Source organism: Bos indicus x Bos taurus, chromosome X (genome assembly GCF_003369695.1).
Source record: "Bos indicus x Bos taurus breed Angus x Brahman F1 hybrid chromosome X, Bos_hybrid_MaternalHap_v2.0, whole genome shotgun sequence".
NCBI lineage: Eukaryota > Metazoa > Chordata > Mammalia > Artiodactyla > Bovidae > Bos > Bos indicus x Bos taurus.
The window spans coordinates 49542406-49563943 of NC_040105.1; the positions used below are offsets into that span (position 1 = coordinate 49542406).

The 21538-nt window shown below is 38.5% G+C and overlaps 1 protein-coding gene and 1 non-coding gene across 2 annotated transcripts in view; one reads left to right on the forward strand and one right to left on the reverse strand.

The window, feature by feature from the left end:
- KLF8 (Kruppel like factor 8) overlaps positions 1-21538 on the reverse strand; it is a 347022-nt gene that overhangs the window by 268779 nt on the left and 56705 nt on the right.
- Positions 1968-2040, forward strand: TRNAE-UUC. Its single transcript has one exon. It is a non-coding gene; the product is annotated as a tRNA-Glu (tRNA).

Sequence of the window (21538 nt, forward strand, 5' to 3'; positions counted from 1 at the left end):
GTAGCACAGACCAGTTTGGTATGCTGGAGTTGGTGAAAAGTGGTGGGATTTAGGAGATTCTCTTTTATAAGATTATAGCTAACAGCATGTGCTCTATTTATCAAATACAGAATATAATGATGACTCTAAGGTCTTTGGCCTGATAAACTGAAAGGAGGCACAATTTACTGAAAAAGAGAAGGCTGAAAGAAGCAGGTTGATTACAGCCATGGGAACACTGAGTTGTGCTTTGGCTGGGTTAATAATGGGACAAAGTAAGATGAATAGATGAAGGAGAGGAAGATGAACAGTTTTCCTGAGATAAATTAAGGCTACCTGACTTTGGTGTTTTGAGGTACTGTTCTTCACAAAACCAAAGTCAGTAACAACAGTTTCAAAAGTCACTAAAATTTATTTAATAAAAAATAAGTGCTAGGCACTGTGGGTACTTTATATGTATGCTCTTATTTAATATTTCTCCGAATGCTAGAAATTACAAATTATTTTTCCCTTTCTGCAGATGATACAGCTAAAGTTCAGAGACTTAGACACACTCCAAAATCATCACGGATTTCTACTATACATTATCTTTGTCCATGAACAGATTTGAACCACTCCTGTTATAGTATATATTTTGTCCAGTTTTGCAATTGGATAAATGAAGATCTTAGAGGCAGAGAGTACTTAAGTATTTCAGACAGAAATATACCACAATCCGGAGATATGTCCTCTCATATAAAAAATACTAACAGAAATAAAAAACAGGAGGAAAGCTAGAAAATTCACAAATACATAGAAATTAAATGACACGCTCCTGAAAAATCAAAGAAGAAATCAAAAGGAAAATAAAAAATAAAAAAAGAAATACAACGTATCAGAACTTATGGGGTGCAGCAAAGGCAGTTTTAAGAAGAAAGTTTATGACTATAAACATACACATTTAAGAGCAAAGAAATATCTCAAACAGCCTAACATTACACCTCAAGGAACTAGAAAAACTAGGCCCAAAGTTAGCAGAAGTAAAGAAATAATAAAGATCAGAGCAGATGTAAAGGGAAGAGAGAATAATAACACAATAGAGAAGATTAAAAAAAGCAAGAACTGGTTCTTTGGAAAGGTAAAGGAAATGACTAATCTTTAGCTATACTAACCAAGAAATAAAAAAGATAAATTAAATTTTAAAAATTACAAGTGAAAGAAGTGGCATTACCACTGGTACCAGAGATACCAAGACTATAAAAAATGATACACCAACTTATTGGACATCCTAACTAGAGGAAGTAGATTCCTATAATAATATAATCTATCAAGTGTGAATCATGAAAAAATAGAAAATATGAACAGACTAATAACAAGTAAGAAAACTGAATCATTAATAAAAAATCTCCCAAATAAGGCAAGGTCAGGACTAGGTGGGTTTATTGGTGAATTCGACCAAATATTTAAAGAAGAATTACCAAATCCTCCTCTACTCCTCCAAAAAAATTGAAGAGGAGGGGATACTCTCAAATTCATGTTAGGAAATCAGCTTTACCCTGACTCAAAAGCAGATAAGGACACTATAAGAAAGCCATAGGCCAATATCACTAATGAATATGGATGCAAAAATTCTCAACAAGATACTAAGACAACTAATTCAACAGCACATTAAAAGAGCATATACCATGTTCGAGGGGCTTCCCTGGTAGCTCAAACGGTAAAGTGTCTGCCTGCAATTCAGGAGACCTGGGTTCGATCCCTGGGTCGGGAAGATCCCCTGGAGAAGGAAATGGGAATCCACTCCAGTACTCTTGCCTGGAAAATTCCATGGATGGAGGAGCCTGGTAGGCTACAGTTCATGGGATCACAAAGAGTCAGACACGACTGAGCAACTTCACTGATACCATGTTCAAGCGGGATTTATCCCAAGGATATAAAAATGATTCCACATATGCCAATCAATCATGTGGCACACTATAGTAAAAGAACAAATGATAGCAGGAATTAATTCCTTGATGGTCTAGTAGTTAGGACTCTACACTTTCACTGCTGAGGGCCCAGGTTCAATCCCTGGTCAAGGAACTAAGATCCTGAAAGCCATACAGTGTGGCCAAAAAAAAAAAAAAAAAGAGAGAGAATAAAGGAAAAATTCACATTATCAGCTCAACAGATAAAGAAAAAATATTTAATAAATACAGTGCTCTTTCATAGTAAGTTTCATAGAAGAAACTTACTTCAACATAATAAAGGCTCCATAGGACCAGCCCACAGATGACATCATACTCAATGACGAAAGGCTGAAAGCATTTCCTCTAAGATCAACAAGATAAGGATGTTTACTCCCAGCACTCCTATTCAATGTAGTACCAGAAGTCCTAGCCAGAGCAATCAAGCAAGAGAAAGTAATAAGTCATCCAAAACAGAAAAGAAATAAAATTGCTCTATTTGCAGATGACATCTCATATATAGAAAAGCCTAAAGATTCCACCAAACAATTGTTAGACTTAACAAATAAAGTGGAAGTGAAGTCGTTCAGTCATGTCCAACTCTCAGCAACCCTGTGGACTGCAGCCTACCAGGCTCCTCTGTCCATGGGATTTTCCAGGCAAGAGTAGTAGAGTGGGTTGCCATTGCCTTCTCCAAACAAATAATTGTAAGAACTACTAAACAGTAATTGTTAGAATGAATAAAATTGCAGGATACAAAATCAATATACAAAAATCAGTTATGTTTCTTTACACTAACAACGAACTATCTGAAAAAACAAATAAAACAATCCCATTTGCAACAGTATCAAAACCAATAAAATACTTAAGAAAAATTTAACCAAAAAGTGAAAGATCTGTGCAGTAAAAACTGTAAGACATTGGTAAATGGCATAAAATTCCATTTATAAGATGAATAATTTACTGGAGATCTAACTGACAGGATGGTACATATAGTTAACAACAATGTATTGTATACTTGAAAATTAGTAAGAGAGTAGACCTCAATTTCAGAAATAAAGTCCAGAAATAAACTCATGCATATACCGTCAGTTAACATTTGACAAGGGAGCAGACAATACTCAATGAGGAAAAGACAGTCTCTTCAATAAACAGTGTTAGGAAAACTAGATGTACACATGCAAAAAATGAAATTGAACTCCCTTTTATGTCACTCAAAAAGTTAACCTGAAGTGGATTAAAGACCTAAATGTAAGACTGGAAACCATAAAACTCCTAGGAAAAAAATGTAGGTAAAGAAACTCCTTAATGTTAAGTTATTGAGTTTTTAAATATTAATAAACTTAATATTGAATTTTTACATATATAAGTATATATTTCAAAATGATTACTAGAATAAGGTTAGTTAACAAATCTATTACCTCACATAATTACCCATTTTTGGCATGTGGTGAGAACCTTTGAGGTCCACTCTCTTAGCAACTTTCAAGTATATATTATTGTTAACTATATTCACCATGCTGTCAATTAGATCTCCAGAAAATTATTCATTTTATAAATGGAATTTTGCACCATTTGGCAACAAATTTTTGGATATGACAATAAAAGCATAAAAAACGAAAACACAATAAGTAAGACTATATAAAACTAAAAAGCTTCTGAACAGTAATAAATATATAAATAAATAAGCAAATAAAATGAAAGACAACCTAACAGAATGAGAAAAAATATTTGAAAACTATCTATCTGGTAAGGGGTTAATATCCAAAATATGTAAGTGTTAGTCGCTCAGTTGTGTCCGACTCTTTGCAACCCCATGGACTTTAGCCTGCCAGGCTCCTCTGTCTATGGGATTCTTCAGGCAAGGATACTGGAGTGGGTTGCCATTCCCTTCTCCAAAAATATATAAGAAACCCATATAACTCAATACCAAAAAAAGAAAGGAAGAAAGAATCCAGTTTAAAAAGGAGCATAAGACCTTTGGATCATTTTTCTATAGAAGACAGTCACATGGTCAACTGATACATGAAAATATGCTCAACATCACTAATTACCAGGAAAATGTAAAGAATAAAAGGGGCACCTATGCACTGTTGGTAGTAATGTAAATCGGTACACCCACTATGGAGAACAGTATGGTGGTGCCTCAAAAAAAACAAAACAAAACAAAACAAAAACAGCTAAAAATAGAACTACAATATAATACAGCAATCTCACTTATCGGTAAGACAAGGCACACCTGTGAGTTTAGTTCCAAACCACCACAATAAGGAAAATAGCACAATTGAGTCACACACATTTTTAAGTTTCCCAGTGAATATAAAAGTTTATGTTTGCATTATATTATAGTCTATTCAGGCTTCCCTGGTGGTTCAGTAGTAAAGAACCTACCTGCAATGCAGGGGCCACAGGAGATGCAGGTTTGATCCTTGGGTTAGGAAGATCCTGGAGGAGAGCATGGCAATGCACACCAATAATTTTGCCTGGAGAATCCCAAGGACAGAGGAGCCTGGCAGGTTATAGTCCATAGGGTGGAAGAGACGAACACGACTGAAGTGAGTTAGCACACAGTCACACAGTCTATTAACTAAACGCATAAGAGTATTTTATCTAAAAACGTGCATCAGTTCAGTTCAGTTCAGTTCAGTCGCTCAGTCGTGTCCGACTCTTTGCGACCCCATGAGTTGAAGCACGCCAGGCCTCCCCGTCCATCACCAACTCCCGGAGTTCACTCAGACTCACGTCCATCGAGTCAGTGATGCCATCCAGCCATCTCATCCTCTGTCGTCCCCTTCTCCTCCTGCCTCCAATCCCTCCCAGAATCAGAGTCTTTTACAATGAGTCAACTCTTCGCATGAGGTGGCCAAAGTACTGGAGTTTCAGCTTTACCATCATTCCTTCCAAAGAAATCCCAGGCCTGATCTCCTTCAGAATGGACCGGTTGGATCTCCTTGCGGTCCAAGGGACTCTCAAGAGTCTTCTCCAACACCACAGTTCAAAAGCATCAATTCTTCAGCGCTCAGCCTTCTTCACAGTCCAACTCTCACATCCATACATGACCACTGGAAAAACCATAGCCTTAACTAGACGGACCTTTGTTGGCAAAGTAATGTCTCTGCTTTTCTTTTTTTTTTAATTTTTTAGTTTTTTTTTTTTTTTTTTAACTTTAAAATATTGTATTGGTTTTGCCATATATCAACATGAATCTGCCACAGGTATACACGTGTTCCCATCTAGGTTGGTCATAACTTTTCTTCCAAGGAGTAAGCGTCTTTTAAATTCATGGCTGCAATCACCATCTGCAGTGATTTTGGAGACCCCCAAAATAAAGTTTGACACTGTTTCCGCATCTGTTTCCCATGAAATGATGGGACTGGATGCCATGATCTTTGTTTTCTGAATGTTGAGCTTTAAGCCAACTTTTTCACTCTCCTCTTTCACCTTCATCAAGAGGCTTTTTAGTTCCTCTTCACTTTCTGCCATAAGGGTGGTGTCATCTGCATATCTGAGGTTACTGATATTTCTTCCAGCAATCTTGATTTCAGCTTGTGCTTCTTCCAGCCCAGCTTTTCTCATGATGTACTCTGCATATAAGTTAAATAAGCAGGGTGACAATATACAGCCTTGACGTACTCCTTTTCCTATTTGGAACCAGTCTGTTGTTCCACGTCCAGTTCTAACTGTTGTTTCCTGACCTGCATACAAATTTCTCAAATGTGCATAACTTACTTAAAAAATACTTTATTGCTAAACAAAAAATGAGCCTTCAGTTCAGATGGTGGTGCCGGGTCTTGCCTCAATGTTGATGGCTGCTGACTGGTCAGGTTGGTGGTTACTGAAGGTTGGGGTGGCTGTAGCAACTTCTTAAAATAAGACAACAATACAGTTTGCAGTATCAATTGAGTCTTCCATTCATGAAGTATTTCTTTGTAGTATGAAATACTATTTGATGATAGCATTTTATCCATGGTAGCACTTCTTTGAAAATTGGAGTCAATCTTCTCAAACTCTACCACAACTTTATCAACTAAGTTTATGTAATATTCTAATTCCTTTGTTGTCATTCCAACAATCTTCACAGTGTCTTCACCAGCAGGAGAGTCCATCTCCAGAAACAACTTTCTTTGACCATCCTTAAGAAACAACTCCTCACCCAATAAATTTTTATCATGAGATTGCAGCAACTCAGTCACATTTTCAGTCTCTACTTCTAATTCTAGTTTTCTCTTTCTATTTTCACCACATCTGAATATACATCCTCTACAGAAATCATGAGGATTGGAATCAACTTCCAAACTCCAGTTTATATTGATATTTTAACCTCTTTCCATGATTCATGACTGTTCTTCATGGTATCTAGCATGGTTAATCCTTTCCAGAAGATTTTTCCTTTACTTTGTCCTAATCCATGAAAGAAATTATTATCTATAGCAGCTATAGCTTTAAAAAATATATTTCTTAAACAATATGACTTGAAAGTCAAAATTATTCCTCGATCTATGGACTGCAGAATGGATGTCGTGTTAACAAGCATGAAAACAACATTAATCTTGTGGCATATCCATCAAGAGCTCTTCAGTGACCAGGTATCAATGCCAATGAACATTAATGTTTAAAAAGGAATCAATTTTTTCCAAGAACTAGGTCTCAACAGTAAGCTTAAAATATTCAGTAAACAATGCTATAAACAGATATACTTGTCATTCAGGCATCGTTCTTCCTTCTACAGAAGACCGGCAGAATGTCTAACATAGTTCTTAATAGTCCTGGGATTTTTGGAATGGTAAATGAGCACTGGCTTACCAGTTACCAGCTACCTTAGCCCCAAGAAGAGAGTCAGCCTGTCCTTTGAAACCAGGCATTGACTTCTCATTTATGGCTCTAAAAGTCCTAGATGGCATCTTCTTCCAATAGAAGGTTGATTCATCTATTTGAAAATCTGTTGTTCAGTGTAGCCACCTTCATTAATTATCTTAGAATTTCTGGATAACTTGCTTCAGCTTTTACATCAGCACTTTCAAGAAGTGCTTCACCTTGCACTTTTATGTTAGGTAGAAGGCTTCTTCCCTTAAATCTAATGAACTAAGCTCTTCTAGCTTCACACTTTTCTTCTGCAGCTTCCTCACTTCTTTCAGCCTTCACAGAATTGAGGAGAGTCAGGGCTTTGCTTTGGATAAGGTTTGGCTTAGGGGAATGTTGTGGCTGGTTTGATTTCTGTCTAGACCACTCAAATCTCTCCATACCAGCAAAAAGGTTGTTTTTGCTTTATTATGGTTCATATGTTCAGTGGAGTAGCACTTTCAATTTCCTTTAAGAAATACTTTTCCTTTGCATTCACAACTTGTCTATTTGATGCATGCAAGAGGTGTAGCTTTTGGCCTGTCTTAGCTGTCAACATGGAGAAGGAAATGGCAACCCACTCCAGTGTTCTTGCCTGGAGAATCCCAGGGACGGGGGAGCCTGGTGGGCTGCCATCTATGGGGTCACACAGAGTCGGACATGACTGAAGCGACTTAGCAGCAGCAGCAGCTTTCAACACGCTTTTCTCACTAAGCTTAATAAGTTCTAGCTTTTGATTTAAAGTGAGAGACATGTGACTTTTCCTTTTACTTGAACACTTATAGGCCATTGTAAGGTTATTAATTGGCCTGATTTCAATATTGTTGTGTCTCAGGTAATAAGGAGATCTGAACAGAGAGAGATGAAGGCACAACCAGTCAGCAAAGAAGTCAGAATACACATACCATCTATCAATTACGTCTGTCACATACAGGCATGATCTGTGATGCCCCAAAACCATTGTAATATAAAAGAACATCTATCACAAATCACCATAATAAATATAGTAATAATGAAAAAGCTTGAAATAGCATGAGAATTACCAAAATATGACAGAGATATGAAGTAAGCAAATGTTGGAAAAATAGTGCCAATAGATTTGCTCAATGCAGGGTTACCACAAACCTATAATTTGAAAAATACACACACACAATTATCTGTATAAATTAAAGCACAATAGAATGAGGTATGCCTACATATAAAAAGGGGATAAAATCAGTACCTGAAAGAGACATCTGCAACATCATGCTTGTTGTAGACATTATTTAAAATAATCAAGACATGGAAACAACCTAAGTGTCCAGCAACTGATGCATGGATAAAGAAATGGAATGGAATGCTAATCATCCAGAAAAAGAAGGAAATCTTGACATTTGTGACTACATGGGTGTACCTTGAGGGCATTATGCAAGTGAAATAAATCAGAGAAAGACAAATACTCTAAGATATCACTTATATATAGAATCTTAAAAAAATGAACTCATAGAAACAGAGTAGATGGGTTGTGGTCAGGGGCAGAGGAGTGGGAAAAAATGGGTGAAAGTGGCTATTTCTAAATATAAGGAATAAGTTTTAGTACTTCACAGCATGATGACTATAGTTAACAATACCATATTGTATCCTTGAAAGTTGCTAAGAGAATATAGATCCTAAAAGTTGTTACCAGACACAAAAAAAAAATTGTATCTACATGAGATGATAGATGTGTTAATTAACTTCATCGTGGTAATCATTTCACAATAAATACATATATCAAATAATCACATTTTATACCTTTAACTTATACAATATTATATTTCAACAAAGCTGGAGAAAACATTATTTATCAAAAAATAGAAGAACATATTTGCTGAGCACTAGACGAGGTGTTAGACAATGTGTTAATGAGATTTCAAAGCTTCATAATCTAATGGAGAGAACTGAATTATTCATGCCTTGGTGAGTGTGGACTCTAACACATGAAATCATCTTGACTAATTTTCATTCTTTAGACAAGGTCAAGATATTCCATTGCATATCTACTATATGGCGCATTATATTCCTTAAGACCTTGAAAAGTGTTATGCGAAGATCTGTCTCTCTGCTCCCCTCTTATTCTGAGAAGACACTAAGAAATCACTTGTAAGGTCCAGGTAAATGAGGAAGGGTTACATTTGATGTCACTAGACTATGGAGGATGGGGGCATGAAAGGATGTCAGGAATTTGTAAGCACCACCAGCCATTTTTTAAAATGCCTCTTAAAAGTGCAGGTGGAAAAAAAAAAAAAACAATATTAATCATACTGTAGATCCTATGAAGGCATAAACTGGAAAACTCGTTCAGATGCTGAGCTGACTCTGACACTAGGGCCCTTTCAGTGCCCTCTCAATCAAGCCTGCTGAAATGACTGCTAAACTAAAATTAATTCACTGTAGAGACTTCTGAAGGGATTTTGCTGTGCACTTCTATTTCTGAATGAAATTCACAGTTGAACTTCTTCTGACTTTTGATCTTCATGAAGGGAGTTATTCCTGTGAGTTGTGAAAGGAGAATGAGAATGTGAAAAGAATGGACATTAAAATGTCAAATATATATCAAACAGAAGAATCATTTTCTCTTGATTCAGCCATAGCCAAGACTCAAAAGAAAATACACTAGATTTTATGACATCACCCTTTTTTACCATAGTGTACATAAGCTAGGCTAAACTGAATCCACAGGGGCTTGATGCAGGTTGGGAGCTCTCCCAAGAAAATCCTCTGTCAATGAGAAAGAACACCCCACTGACCTCTCCCTATATAGTCCACAATGTCCTATGGCATGTAAAGATAGCTGTGGAAAGCATGGTATTTTACATGGCATCAGAAACTGATGAATAATGCACATATTTCAGGCAGAGAGACAGTAGAGTAGGTAGAGAGAGCAGATGCTAAAGTGTGCCTGGCTTCAAATCTAACCTCTGCTATTTATATGTTGTGTGACTTTGGTCAAGTTATTTATTCAGCAAATATTAAGTGAGATTTTAATATGTGCAAAGTTTTATTTTAGGCATTTTAGACATCTAAATCAACAAAACAGGTACAGATCCCTGCCTTCATAAATCCTTCATTCTAGTGGCAGAACAAAGACAATAAACAATAAATGTAACAAATTTCATACTATATTTGCTTGAGGTAAAGGTAAAGTCATATAATAGTGCCTAGTACATAGGACATGCTTCATTAATTTTAACTACTGTTATTATTGCCCCATGATGTAATTTGACCAAAGACTGTTTCCTACCAAAATGCCATTAATCCCCTAGAAAAATACTTCTTCAGTTCATCCTCTCTTTTATGGAAACAGTCATGGCATTCCACTCCTCAATTATGTAGATTTCAGGAATGGCTGAGGAAAAATGGACACCCAGACTGGTTCCAGTTATATAAAATATCCTTATGGAAAATAAATATAGAAACCAAACACTACACTTACAACTTACCTATGAAATCTTGATTTTTCTCCCTCAATCTTGTTTTCACCACTCTTCCACTTACTAATAACTCCTTGCATCGATCCTTTCTTTTAAACAACCCTTTCTTTCTAGTCTTATTACTGTCTTCTGTCCAAGTCCCCTGCCTTTATCCAATGGCTAGAAAAATTATAGTCTTAAGGCATTCAGAGGTTGTTTTATGCTTTTGAACAGGGTCAAGTATTTCATGAGTTTTTTTTATTTCATAGCCACTCACTATTAATAACTCTTTTCATTGAGTAAGGAGATTGTACTGGCTCTCATCAAATACACTTAAGGAGAAGGCTAGAACGGTGAAAATGTTGAAAGGAAACATACAGAGGCACTCATTCCAGAACCCATGTTCACTAAGACACTAGAGATGCCAAGAAGCAGGAATGCTTAGCAACAGCTCCCTTGATCTCCTAGAGTTCACTCATTTATTGTGTGCATGTATCTTTCAGAGTGAGGAGTGGGTAGAGAACAGGGAAGATTTGGAGAATAGTGTATGAGAACATCAAAGGAAGAGAAGCAGGAAAGGAATTAAGTGCAGCAAGGCAAATCAGAGGTCTGAAAACCAAGTTCAACTCCAGGTATTAGCATTATAATAAGAAAAAAAACGGAAGAGAAAAACAAAGTATAGGTACACAGAAATGTGCCATTTGAATAGAGCTTAAAGCATGAAACTCAAATGGACATTTGAAGACTGAAGTTCAATTTCTTCACCTCTTTATTTAAAAGTACTTAATACTGTATTTTTCAGGCACTCTATCTATCAGATCTAGTCCCTTAAATCTATTTCTCACTTCCACTGTATAATCATAAGGGATTTGATTTAGGTCATACCTGAGTGGTCTAGTGGTTTTCCCTACTTTCTTCAATTTAAGTCTGAATTTGGCAATAAGGAGTTCATGATCTGAGCCACAGTCAACTCCTGGTCTTGTTTTTGCTGACTGTATAGAGCTTCTCCATCTTTGGCTGCAAAGAATATAATCAATCTGATTTCAGTGTCGACCATCGGGTCATGTCCATGTATAGAGTCTTCTCTTGTGTTGCTGGAAGAGGGTGTTTGCTATGACCAGTGCATTTTCTTGGCAAAAAAAACAGATGGGGAAACAGTGGAAACAGTGTCCGACTTTATTTTGGGGGGCTCCAAAATCACTGCAGATGGTAACTGCAGCCATGAAATTAAAAGACGCTTACTCCTTGGAAGGAAAGTTATGACCAACCTAGATAGCATATTCAAAAGCAGAGACATTACTTGGCCAACAAAGGTTCGTCTAGTCAAGGCTATGGTTTTTCCAGTAGTCATGTATGGATGTGAGAGTTGGACTGTGAAGAAGGCTGAGCGCCAAAGAATTGATGCTTTTGAACTGCGGTGTTGGAGAAGACTCTTGAGAGTCCCTTGCACGGCAAGGAGATCCAACCAGTCCATTCTGAAGGAGATCAACCCTGGGATTTCTTTGGAAGGAATGATGCTAAAGCTGAAACTCCAGTACTTTGGCCACCTCATGCGAAGAGCTGACTCATTGGAAAAGACTCTGATGCTGGGAGGGAATGGGGGCAGGAGGAGAAGGGGATGACAGAGGATGAGATGGCTGGGTGGCATCACTGACTCGATGGACGTGGGTCTGGGTGAACTCCAGGAGTTGGTGATGGACAGGGAGGCCTGGCATGCTGCGATTCATGGGGTCGCAAAGAGTCAGACACGACTCAGCGACTAAACTGAACTGAACTGAATACTGTATTTTTACCTTTTTCAAAAAATATTTTTAAAAATATTTTTATTTATTTATTATTGTCCATAGTGAGTCTTCATTGCTGCGTGGACTTTCTTCTAGTTGTGGTACACAGGCTTTTCATTGCAGTGGCTTCTCTTGTGGAGCACTGGCTCCAGGGCATGTGATCTTCAGTAGCTGCAGCATGTGGGCTCAGTAGTTGCAGCTCCCAGGCTCAATAGTTGTGGCACATGGGCTTAGTTGCTCTGTGGCATATGGGATCTTCCCAAATCAGGGATCAAACCCATGTCTTCTGCATTGGTAGGTCATTATTTACCACTGAGCCACCAGGGAAGCTCCAGTACTTTATATTTTAACTAAAAATAATACGATATGAAACAAGCAGAAACTTGTCACCAATTTAAAAGCTTAAAAATATTTTCACCTTTCTTTAAAGCATGTTTTACAAGAGTATTAGAATAATACATATTACTATGATTGTTAAGTACCTACTAGGGATGAGACATTTTATATGTTTTGTCTCACTTATTTCCCTTTTGTATGGTATAGTAATTTTTACAGATGAGAAAACATAGGCTCAAAGTTGTTAAGTCACTTGCCCTAAGGCTTTCAGCTGATTGTGAGACAAGGTTTGGAATTCGGATTAGGACTGACTCCCAAATATTTTCATTTTAGCATGCTTTTTTCTTCCAAATAGAACTTGTCCACATTTTGTTCTTTTTTCATATATGAGTCATACCTCCTTAAATAGACATGAGCCATCACTGAGTTTTCTTTCTTATCTCTCCTTCAGCTCATAGTACAAGGGCACACAATAAACTTTAATAATGTCTTACTAAGTGGTTCATAAACTTCCGTGGATTTACCAACATTTTGGTTGACAAGGAACAGAAAATAATCAAACATAACAACTATAAGGGTAGTAAAAATGATCAAATTTTACTCAAAATATGGCCAGGGAAGACTATCACCCATTCTTGCTGAAACAGATACTGGGTCCTAAATGTTTATTAAGCATCTAGTAAGTGCAAAGGCAGAAGAATCAGAGATGAAATTGCCAACATCTGTTGGATCATAGAAAAAACAAGAGAGTTCCAGAAAAACATCTACTTCTGTTTTATTGACTATGCCAAAGCCTTCGACTGTGTGGATCACAACAAACTGTGAAAAATTCTTAAAGAGATGGGAATACCAGACCACCTTACCAGCCTCCTAAGAAATCTGTAAGCAGGTCAAGAAGCAACAGTTAGAACTGGACATGGAACAACGGACTAGTTCCATATTGGGAAAGGAGTACGTCAAGGCTGTATATTGTCATCCTGTTTATTTAACTTATACGCAGAGTGAAAGTGAAAATGAAAGTTGCTCAGTTGTGTCCAACTCTTTGCAATCCCATGAACTATACAGTCCATGGAATTCTTCAGGCCAGAATACTGGAGTGGGGAGCCTTTCCCTTCTCCAGGGCATCTTCCCAACCCAGGGATCAAACCCAGGTCTCCTGCACTGCAGGCGGATTCTTTACCAGTTGAGCCACAAAGGAAGCCCAAGAATACTGGAGTGGGAACTTTGTTGGCAAAGTGACATCTCAGCTTTTTAATACACTGCCTAGGTCTGTCATAGCTTTTCTCCCAAGGAGCAAGTGTCTTTTAATTTCATGGCTGCAATCAACATCCACAGTGATTTTGGAGCCCAAGAAAATAAAATCTGTCACTGTTTCCACTTTTTCTCCACCTATCTGCCACAAAGTGATGGGGCCATATGCCATAATCTTAGTTTTTTGAATGTTGATTTCAAGCCAGCTTTTTCACTCTCCTCTTTCACTTTCATCAAGAGGCTCTTTAGTTCCTCTTTCCTTTCTGCCATTAGAGTGGTATGACCTGCATATCTGAAGTTGTTGATATTTGTGGTTCAAGCAGTAAAGAATCTGACTGCAATGCAGGAGCCACAGGAGTCACAGGTTCAATCCCTAGGTTGGGAGGATCTTCTGGAGGAGGAAATGCCAACCCACTACAGTATTCTTGCCTGGAGAATTCCATGGACAGAGGAGCTTGTAGGGCTACAGTCCATGCATGGGGTCACAAAAAGTTGGACGCGACTGAAGCGAATTAGCCCAGCTCAGCCTCCAGGGAAAAGTGGGATTCAGTTACACAAAAAAAGGAGGCAAGACAGTAGTGGTATCTAGAATTCTCACTTTAGAGAAGCTTAGGGGTAGTAAGCTGGGTTGGAAACGAGGTAGGGAGTACTGTTTTACTTAAGCTGTAGGTCACAGATGAATTAAAAATAAAGTTTTCAGAGATGCTTTTACTTACACTTGATATAGGATTGAGGGAATATCCATCAGAGACTTGAAATTTATTATTTTAGAAAATTTTTGGTGTGGTTAGGGGACACAACACCCATGGTGGATTCATGTTGATGTATGGCAAAACCAATACAATATTGTAAAGTAATTAGCCTCTAATTAAAATAAATTAATTTAAATTAAAAAAATATATAGGGGGGTTATTTCCATTATAGGATAGACATAGACTGGGGGTGAGATGCTGAGTGGGAAGCCAGGACTTCCAAGGTAGCCAAACAACCATGGGAAGAAGGGTAAAAGTGGGAATGGCCAGGATGTAAGTGGAATTCATGGTTAATGGCCACTCAGGAACTGAGGCTAGTAACATAGACACACATAGATTTCAACAGATAAGAATATATAATTACACATACACATACACACTCTCATACTTTTTATAAGTTCCTTTTCAAAAATCCTCCACTAGTATAAAAAAGGTCATCTATGAGGTAGGCTCCCATTTCCTGGTAGCCAATAAATACTTATGTGTTTCCTTCCTCATGGAACCTTGGATCTGAATGCCTACAATCCATTCTTCTGTTTGCAGACAAACTGGAGATGCCAGCCACTATGCTGATTGAGAAACAAATCAGTATACAGAAACTGCTTATGCTCAGTCACTGTCATGTCCAACTCTTTGGGACCCCATGGACTGCAGCCCACCAGCCTCCTCTGTCCAGGGGATTTTTCATGCAACAATACTGAAGGGTATTTTCGTTTCCTCCTCCAGGGGATCTTCCCAACCCAGGGATTGAACCTGTGTCTCCTGCATTGGCAGGCAGTAGACACCTGGGAGCCCCATACAGAAACTGCTACTGCTGCTGCTGCTAAGTCACTTCAGTAGTGTCCGACTTTGTGCAACCCCATAGACAGCAGCCCACTAGGCTCCCCCCGTCCCTGGGATTCTCCAGGCAAGAATACTAGAGTGGGTTGCCATTTCCTTCTCCAATGCATGAAAGTGAAAAGTGAAAGTGAAGTCATTCAGTCATGCCTGACTCTTAGCGACCCCATGGACTGGAGCCTACCAGGCTCCTCTGTCCAGGGGATTTTCCAGGCAAGAGTACTGGAGTGGGGTGCTGTTGCCTTCTCTGATACAGAAACTAGACAGCACTAAAACAAAAATTAAAATCCAAAGGCTTCTACATGATCAGAAATTAATGGAATCTGGTGTGGTAATGAAATTTCTTTTTTATAGCCAGTTTGCTTCTCCTAGGCTGCTTCTTCACTCCCTCTCCATTATCTTACCCTTCCTTACTCTTGGCAAAGGAAATTAAAGCTCTTTTCAGTCAAAGAGGATCCCAGCAGGAGGGAAGAAGACTCTTTTGGAAGTAGACCAGTCTCTGACTTCTCCCCTCTCTTTCTTTCACACACAGGCCTCTTGATTTCAAACTATGTCAAATACCTCTTGATTCTTAAGAAAAGATGTAAGAAAAGCCAGGTTGGTTTCTGCATAACAGATTTACACTCAATCCATTCTATATTCAGCTTCCCAGGTGACTCAGTGGTAAAAAAAAAAAAAAAAATCTGCCTGCTGAGCAGGAAACGTGGGTCTCCTCCCTTGGTCAGGAAGATCCTCTGGAGAAGGAACTGGCAGCCTACTCCAGTATTCTTGCCTGGAAAATCCCATGGACAAAGGAGCCTGGTGGGCTACGGTCCATGGGCTCACAAAGAATCAGACACGACTTAATGACTAAACCACCACCACCATTCTATATTCACACCCTCTCCAAGAATTTCCTCCTATTTAAGACTTCCATATCCCCCACCCATCTTTAAGTCTATGAGTATATGTTGTATAAATTTATATATACAGAGAGAGAGAGATTATGATTGAAAAATACATATATGCACACCATAAAAGATAAACTAAATTAGAAAGTCCTGGTACAGTAGCATAGACTCAGCTCAGTTACCACATATATGCATAGTAATATGGCAAAATTTCATCACCCCAAAGAAGTTTTTCCATTATACTTTACTGATAATAAAATGACACTAATAATTGCATTGAAAATTTACAAAGAAAAACAGAACAGTGAATTGTTTTGTGGTGGAAGGATCTGAAATTGGAAGTTAGGAGACCTGGGCTCCAACCTAGACCTGGGCTCTAGGTGATCTGCTGTATGACCAACAGCAAATCACCTAATCGTTTTAGGCCTCAGTTAATTGAAGTCAAAATCTCCACTCTACCTATCTCATAGGGATGTTACAGTGAGTAAGTGAAAATAAGACTGTGAGAACGTTAGAAAAAGATAAATAAACATAATATATTTTAAGAATAATAGAAAAGGTAATAATCATAAATATTTACAATTTTTATTTACAACTAAGGTATAACTGACTTTCCAAATCATTTATGCAGTAATGGAATTCAGCAGTTTCCTTTTCATTGTGCACACTGATAGTAGTAGATAACTTATATTGAGTACTATATAGGTGTTTTAAATATATTAGCTCCTTTTACAACTCACACCATCACAGTGGGTTGGGCAAACTGAGAATCCAGAGAGGTTAAGTAACTTGTCTAAGGTTAGGAAATAGAGACACTAAGACTAATTTAGTCAGTCTGATTGCAGAGCCTAACATACCATATTACCTCATTGATTAGATAAAAAAGCGAAATATGAATGAATTTGAACATTAGAGGCCAGTAGCCTGTCTCTCATTTAATGAAGAACTTATGAACCAATCTGTCAGTCTTGCATGAATCTTGCTTTTGGAAAATTTTATTTCTGAAACATCACTATCTGAAAGTGACATACTTAACAAGGTAAAACAAATTGTCTCTCTGATTCTAATTAACAATTCTGATTGAGAAAAATGTTGAAATCAATGGAAAACTGAGATTAGATGTATTATAATCATTCAAGTCTTTCTTGTCCTTCTTTCCAAAGATAATATAGCTGGCCAAGATTGATTATTAATTCTGTAAGAGGCCAGAATCATGAACTATCATAGAATGCAAAAACCCAGCAAATACAAAACTGCAGTTCTGAGGTACCTGCATTTGCTGCTTAGGACTCAGGACAAGAACTGTGATATACTGTGAGTTCTCAGGGAGTACTCACTGGATGGATTTGATTGCAACAAGGAACATGATAGCTACTGTTTGAGAGAGGACTCAAATATTGGAGAGGACAAAGCTAAAATGGCAAAGTGGCTACTTGAACTGATAAATTAGAATAGCCATGTCAATGTCTCTGGTTCTTACATGGTGTTTAAGGGCTAGGAGAATTCTAGTTCATTAGAAAGATCATTTAGAAATACAACATAGAAATTTATTAGAGCACAATGTTGTACCAAAGTACAAGATGGAATTTCGACAGTGTTATAATATTCATGAACCATTAAAATACTTTAAGGAAAGAATATTTCACATGCTTTCACACTCTACATCAATAGTCCAAGTGTCACCCACTCGCAGTTAATTTCCTTAAGTCTCTCCATTTGAAAGAAATCATGAGAAAAGCAGGAGATAATCTGAGACTCAGAAAGTTAAGTCAACTTTAATTCTGAACTGCTCTGTGATCCTTCTTGTTTGTTCATCCACTCCCACCCACAATCAAACAGTCACAGTCAGAATTCTCAGATAAATTAAGATTATATCAAAATCACTTTTTCCAGAAAATAATTCCCAGTTAAAAAAAAAACCTCTTGCTACAGTGGCAGATACACTCAGCTTCTATCTCAAGCCAGATAGCCAGCCTAAAAGGAGTTTTTAAATCCATAGTAAATGGAATACTGGCATCATGAAAATGGTGGAAGAAGTTTTCTATCATTTCACCCTCCCCTCAAGGGAAAAAAAAAAGAAGATTTTTTTTTTCCTCATCAACAAGAGAGCATTCATGGAAGTCTAGAAGTCATCAGAAAAGTCCCAGCATACTGCTGGAACAAAACAAAAACTCCAAGATTGGGTACACTGAAGATGGTAAGAGGATCAGTTTCATTTTACCTGTGTCAACCTTCCCTCAAGGTGGCAGAGCCCAGGATCAAGAGAGAATTTCTTGGTAATTTCCTTCATAATTTTTCCAACAGACGAAAGTGAGAGAATGTGAGGGAGGGCCCAGTCTGCCTAACTGTAAAAGATGCTGCCAAAGAGACCCGCTTCTTTCTTGACCCATCCAGAAGACTGAAAAATGAAAGTGAAAATGTTAGTCACTCAGTCATGTCCAATTCTTTGTGACCCTATGGAGTGTAGCCCGCCAGGCTCCTTTGTCCATGGAATTCTCCAGGCAAGAATACTGGAGTGGGTAGCAATTCTATTCTCCAGGGGATGTTCCCCACCTAGGGAGGGAATTGGGGTCTGCAGCATCACAGGCAGACTATTTACCATCTGAGCTACCGGGGAAGCCCCAGAAAACTGAGGTGTGCTATAAAACTGGAGGTTTGGAAGTGGCTCAGACAGCAGCAGCTAGGGCTCTCTTAAGGCATCAAAGAAACACATCAAGAAGACTTCCCATAAACTGCTGGGGACATCTCACCCTTAGATGCTCCCAACTGGCCCATGGACACCTCCAATACTCCATATGTCTCAGTCAAACATACTTCCACCCCATGAATGGCTCTCTGCCCATGCCCCCAAGGACAGAGAGAATAAACCTTTGCAGATAGCCAGTAAGCATACACAAAAAGCTGGCCCAACTTTAGAGAATTGGGAGAAACCACACGAACTTCAGTATTCAGTGCTGCCCTGCTGCTGCTAAGTCGCTTCAGTCATGTCTGACTCTGTGCGACCCCATAGATGGCAGCCCACGAGGCTCCCCCGTCCCTGGGATTCTCCAGGCAAGAACACTGGAGTGGGTTGCCATTTCCTTCTCCAATGCATGAAAATGAAAAGTGAAAGTGAAGTCGCTCAGTCGTGTCTGACTCTTAGCGATCCCATGGACTACAGCCCACCAGGCCCTCCGTCCATGGGATTTTCCAGGCAAGAGTACTGGAGTGGGGTGCCATGAGGAAAGCAAAATCAGACTTATTATATTATTTGCAGCCAAAGATGAAGAAGCTCTATACAGTCATCAAACAACAACAACAAAAAAAGACCGGGAGCTGACTGTGGCTCAGATCATGAACTCCTTACTGCCAAATTCACACTTAGATTAAAGAATGTGGGGAAAATCACCAGACCATTCAGGTATGACCTAAATCAAATCCCTTACAATGATACACTGGAAGTGACAAATAGATTCAAGGGATTAGATCTGATAGACACAGTGCCTGAAGAACTATGGAGGTTCGTAACACTGTACAAGAGGGGGTGAACTAAACCATGCCCAAAAAGAAGAAATGCAAAAAGGCAAACTGGTTGTCTGAGGAGGCCTTACAAATAGCTGAGAAAACAAGAGAAGCAAAAGGCAAAGGAGAAAAGGAAAGATAAATCCATCTAAATGCAGAGATCCAAAGAATAACAAGGAGAGATTAGCCTTCCTGGGAGATCAATGCAAAGAAATGGAGGGAAACAATAGAATGGGAAAGACTGGAGATCTCTCCAAGAAAATTAGAGATACCGAGGGAATATTTCATGCAAAGATGGGCACAATAAAAGACAGAAACAGTATGAACCTAACAGAAGCAGATGATATTAAGAAGAGGTAGCAAGAATACACAAAGAACTATACATAAATGATCTTAATGACCCAGATAACCATGATGGTGTAATCACTCACCTAGAACCAGACATCCTGAAGTGTGAAGTCAAGTAGGCCTTAGGAAGCATCACTACGAAAAAAACTAGTGGCGGTAATGGAGTTCCAGTTGAGCTATTTTAAATCCTAAAAGATGATGCTGTTAAAGTGCTGCACTCAATATGTCAGCAAATTTGGAAACTTCAGCAGTGACCACAGGACTGGAAAAGATCAGTTTTCATTCAAATCTCAAAGAAAGACTGTTCAAACTACCGCACAATTGTACTCATCTTACAGCATGAAATTAAAAGACGCTTACTCCTTGGAAGAAAAGTTATGACCAAACTAGATAGCATATTCAAAAGCAGAGACATTACTTTGCCAACAAAGGTCCGTCTAGTCAAGGCTATGGTTTTTCCAGTGGTCATGTATGGATGTGAGAGTTGGACTGTGAAGAAAGCTGAGCACCGAAGAATTGATGCTTTTGAACTGTGGTGTTGGAGAAGACTCCTGAGAGTCCCTTGGACTTCAAGGCAATCGAATCAGTCCATTCCAAAGAAGATCAGTCCTGAGTGTTCTTTGGAAGGAATGATGCTAAAGCTGAAACTCCAATACTTGGGCCACCTCATGTGAAGAGTTGACTTACTGGAAAAGATTCTGATCCTGGGAGGGATTGAGGGCAGGAGGAGAAGGGGATGACAGAGGATGAGATGGCTGGATGGCATCACTGACTCGATGGACATGAGTTCCGGTGAACTCTGGGAGTTGGTGATGGACAGGGAGGCCTCAAATGCTGCAATTAATGGGGTCAGAAAGAGTCGGACACGACTGCGTGACTGAACTGAACTGAACTGCTAGCAAAGTAATGCTCAAAATTCTCCAAGCTAGGCTTCAACAGTACGTTAACCAAGAAATTCCAGATGTACAAGGTGGATTTAGAAAACACAGAAGAACCAGAGATCAAATTGCCAACATCCGTTGGATCATAGAAAAAGCAAGAGAATTCTACAAAAAACATATCTACTTCTGTTTCATTGACTACACTAAAGCCTTTGACTATGTGGATTACAAAAAACTGTGTAAAATTACTAAAGAGATGGGAATACCATAATACCTATGTGTTTCCTGAGAAATCTGCATGCATGTCAAGAAACAACAATTAGAACCAGATATGGAACAATAGATTGATTCCAAATTGGGAAAGGAGTACTTCAAAGATGTATATTGTCATCCTGCTTATTTAACTTATATGCAGAGTGCATTGTGAGAAATGCTGGACTGGATGAGGCACAAACTGGAATCAAGATTTCCAGGAGAAATACCAATAACCTCAGATATGCAGATGACACCACCCTTATGGCAGAAAGTGAAGAACTAAAGAGCCTCTTGATGAAAGTGAAAGAAGAGAGTGAAAAAGCTGGCTTAAAAATCAACATTCAGAAAACTAAGATCATGGCATCTGGTCCCAGCATTTCATGGCAAATAGATGGGGAAATAATGTAAACAGTGACAGACTTTATTTTCTTGTGCTCCAAAGATACTGCAGATGGTGACTGCAGCCATGAAATTAAAAGACACTTGCTCTTTGGATAAAAGCTATGACCAATCTATACAGCATATTAAA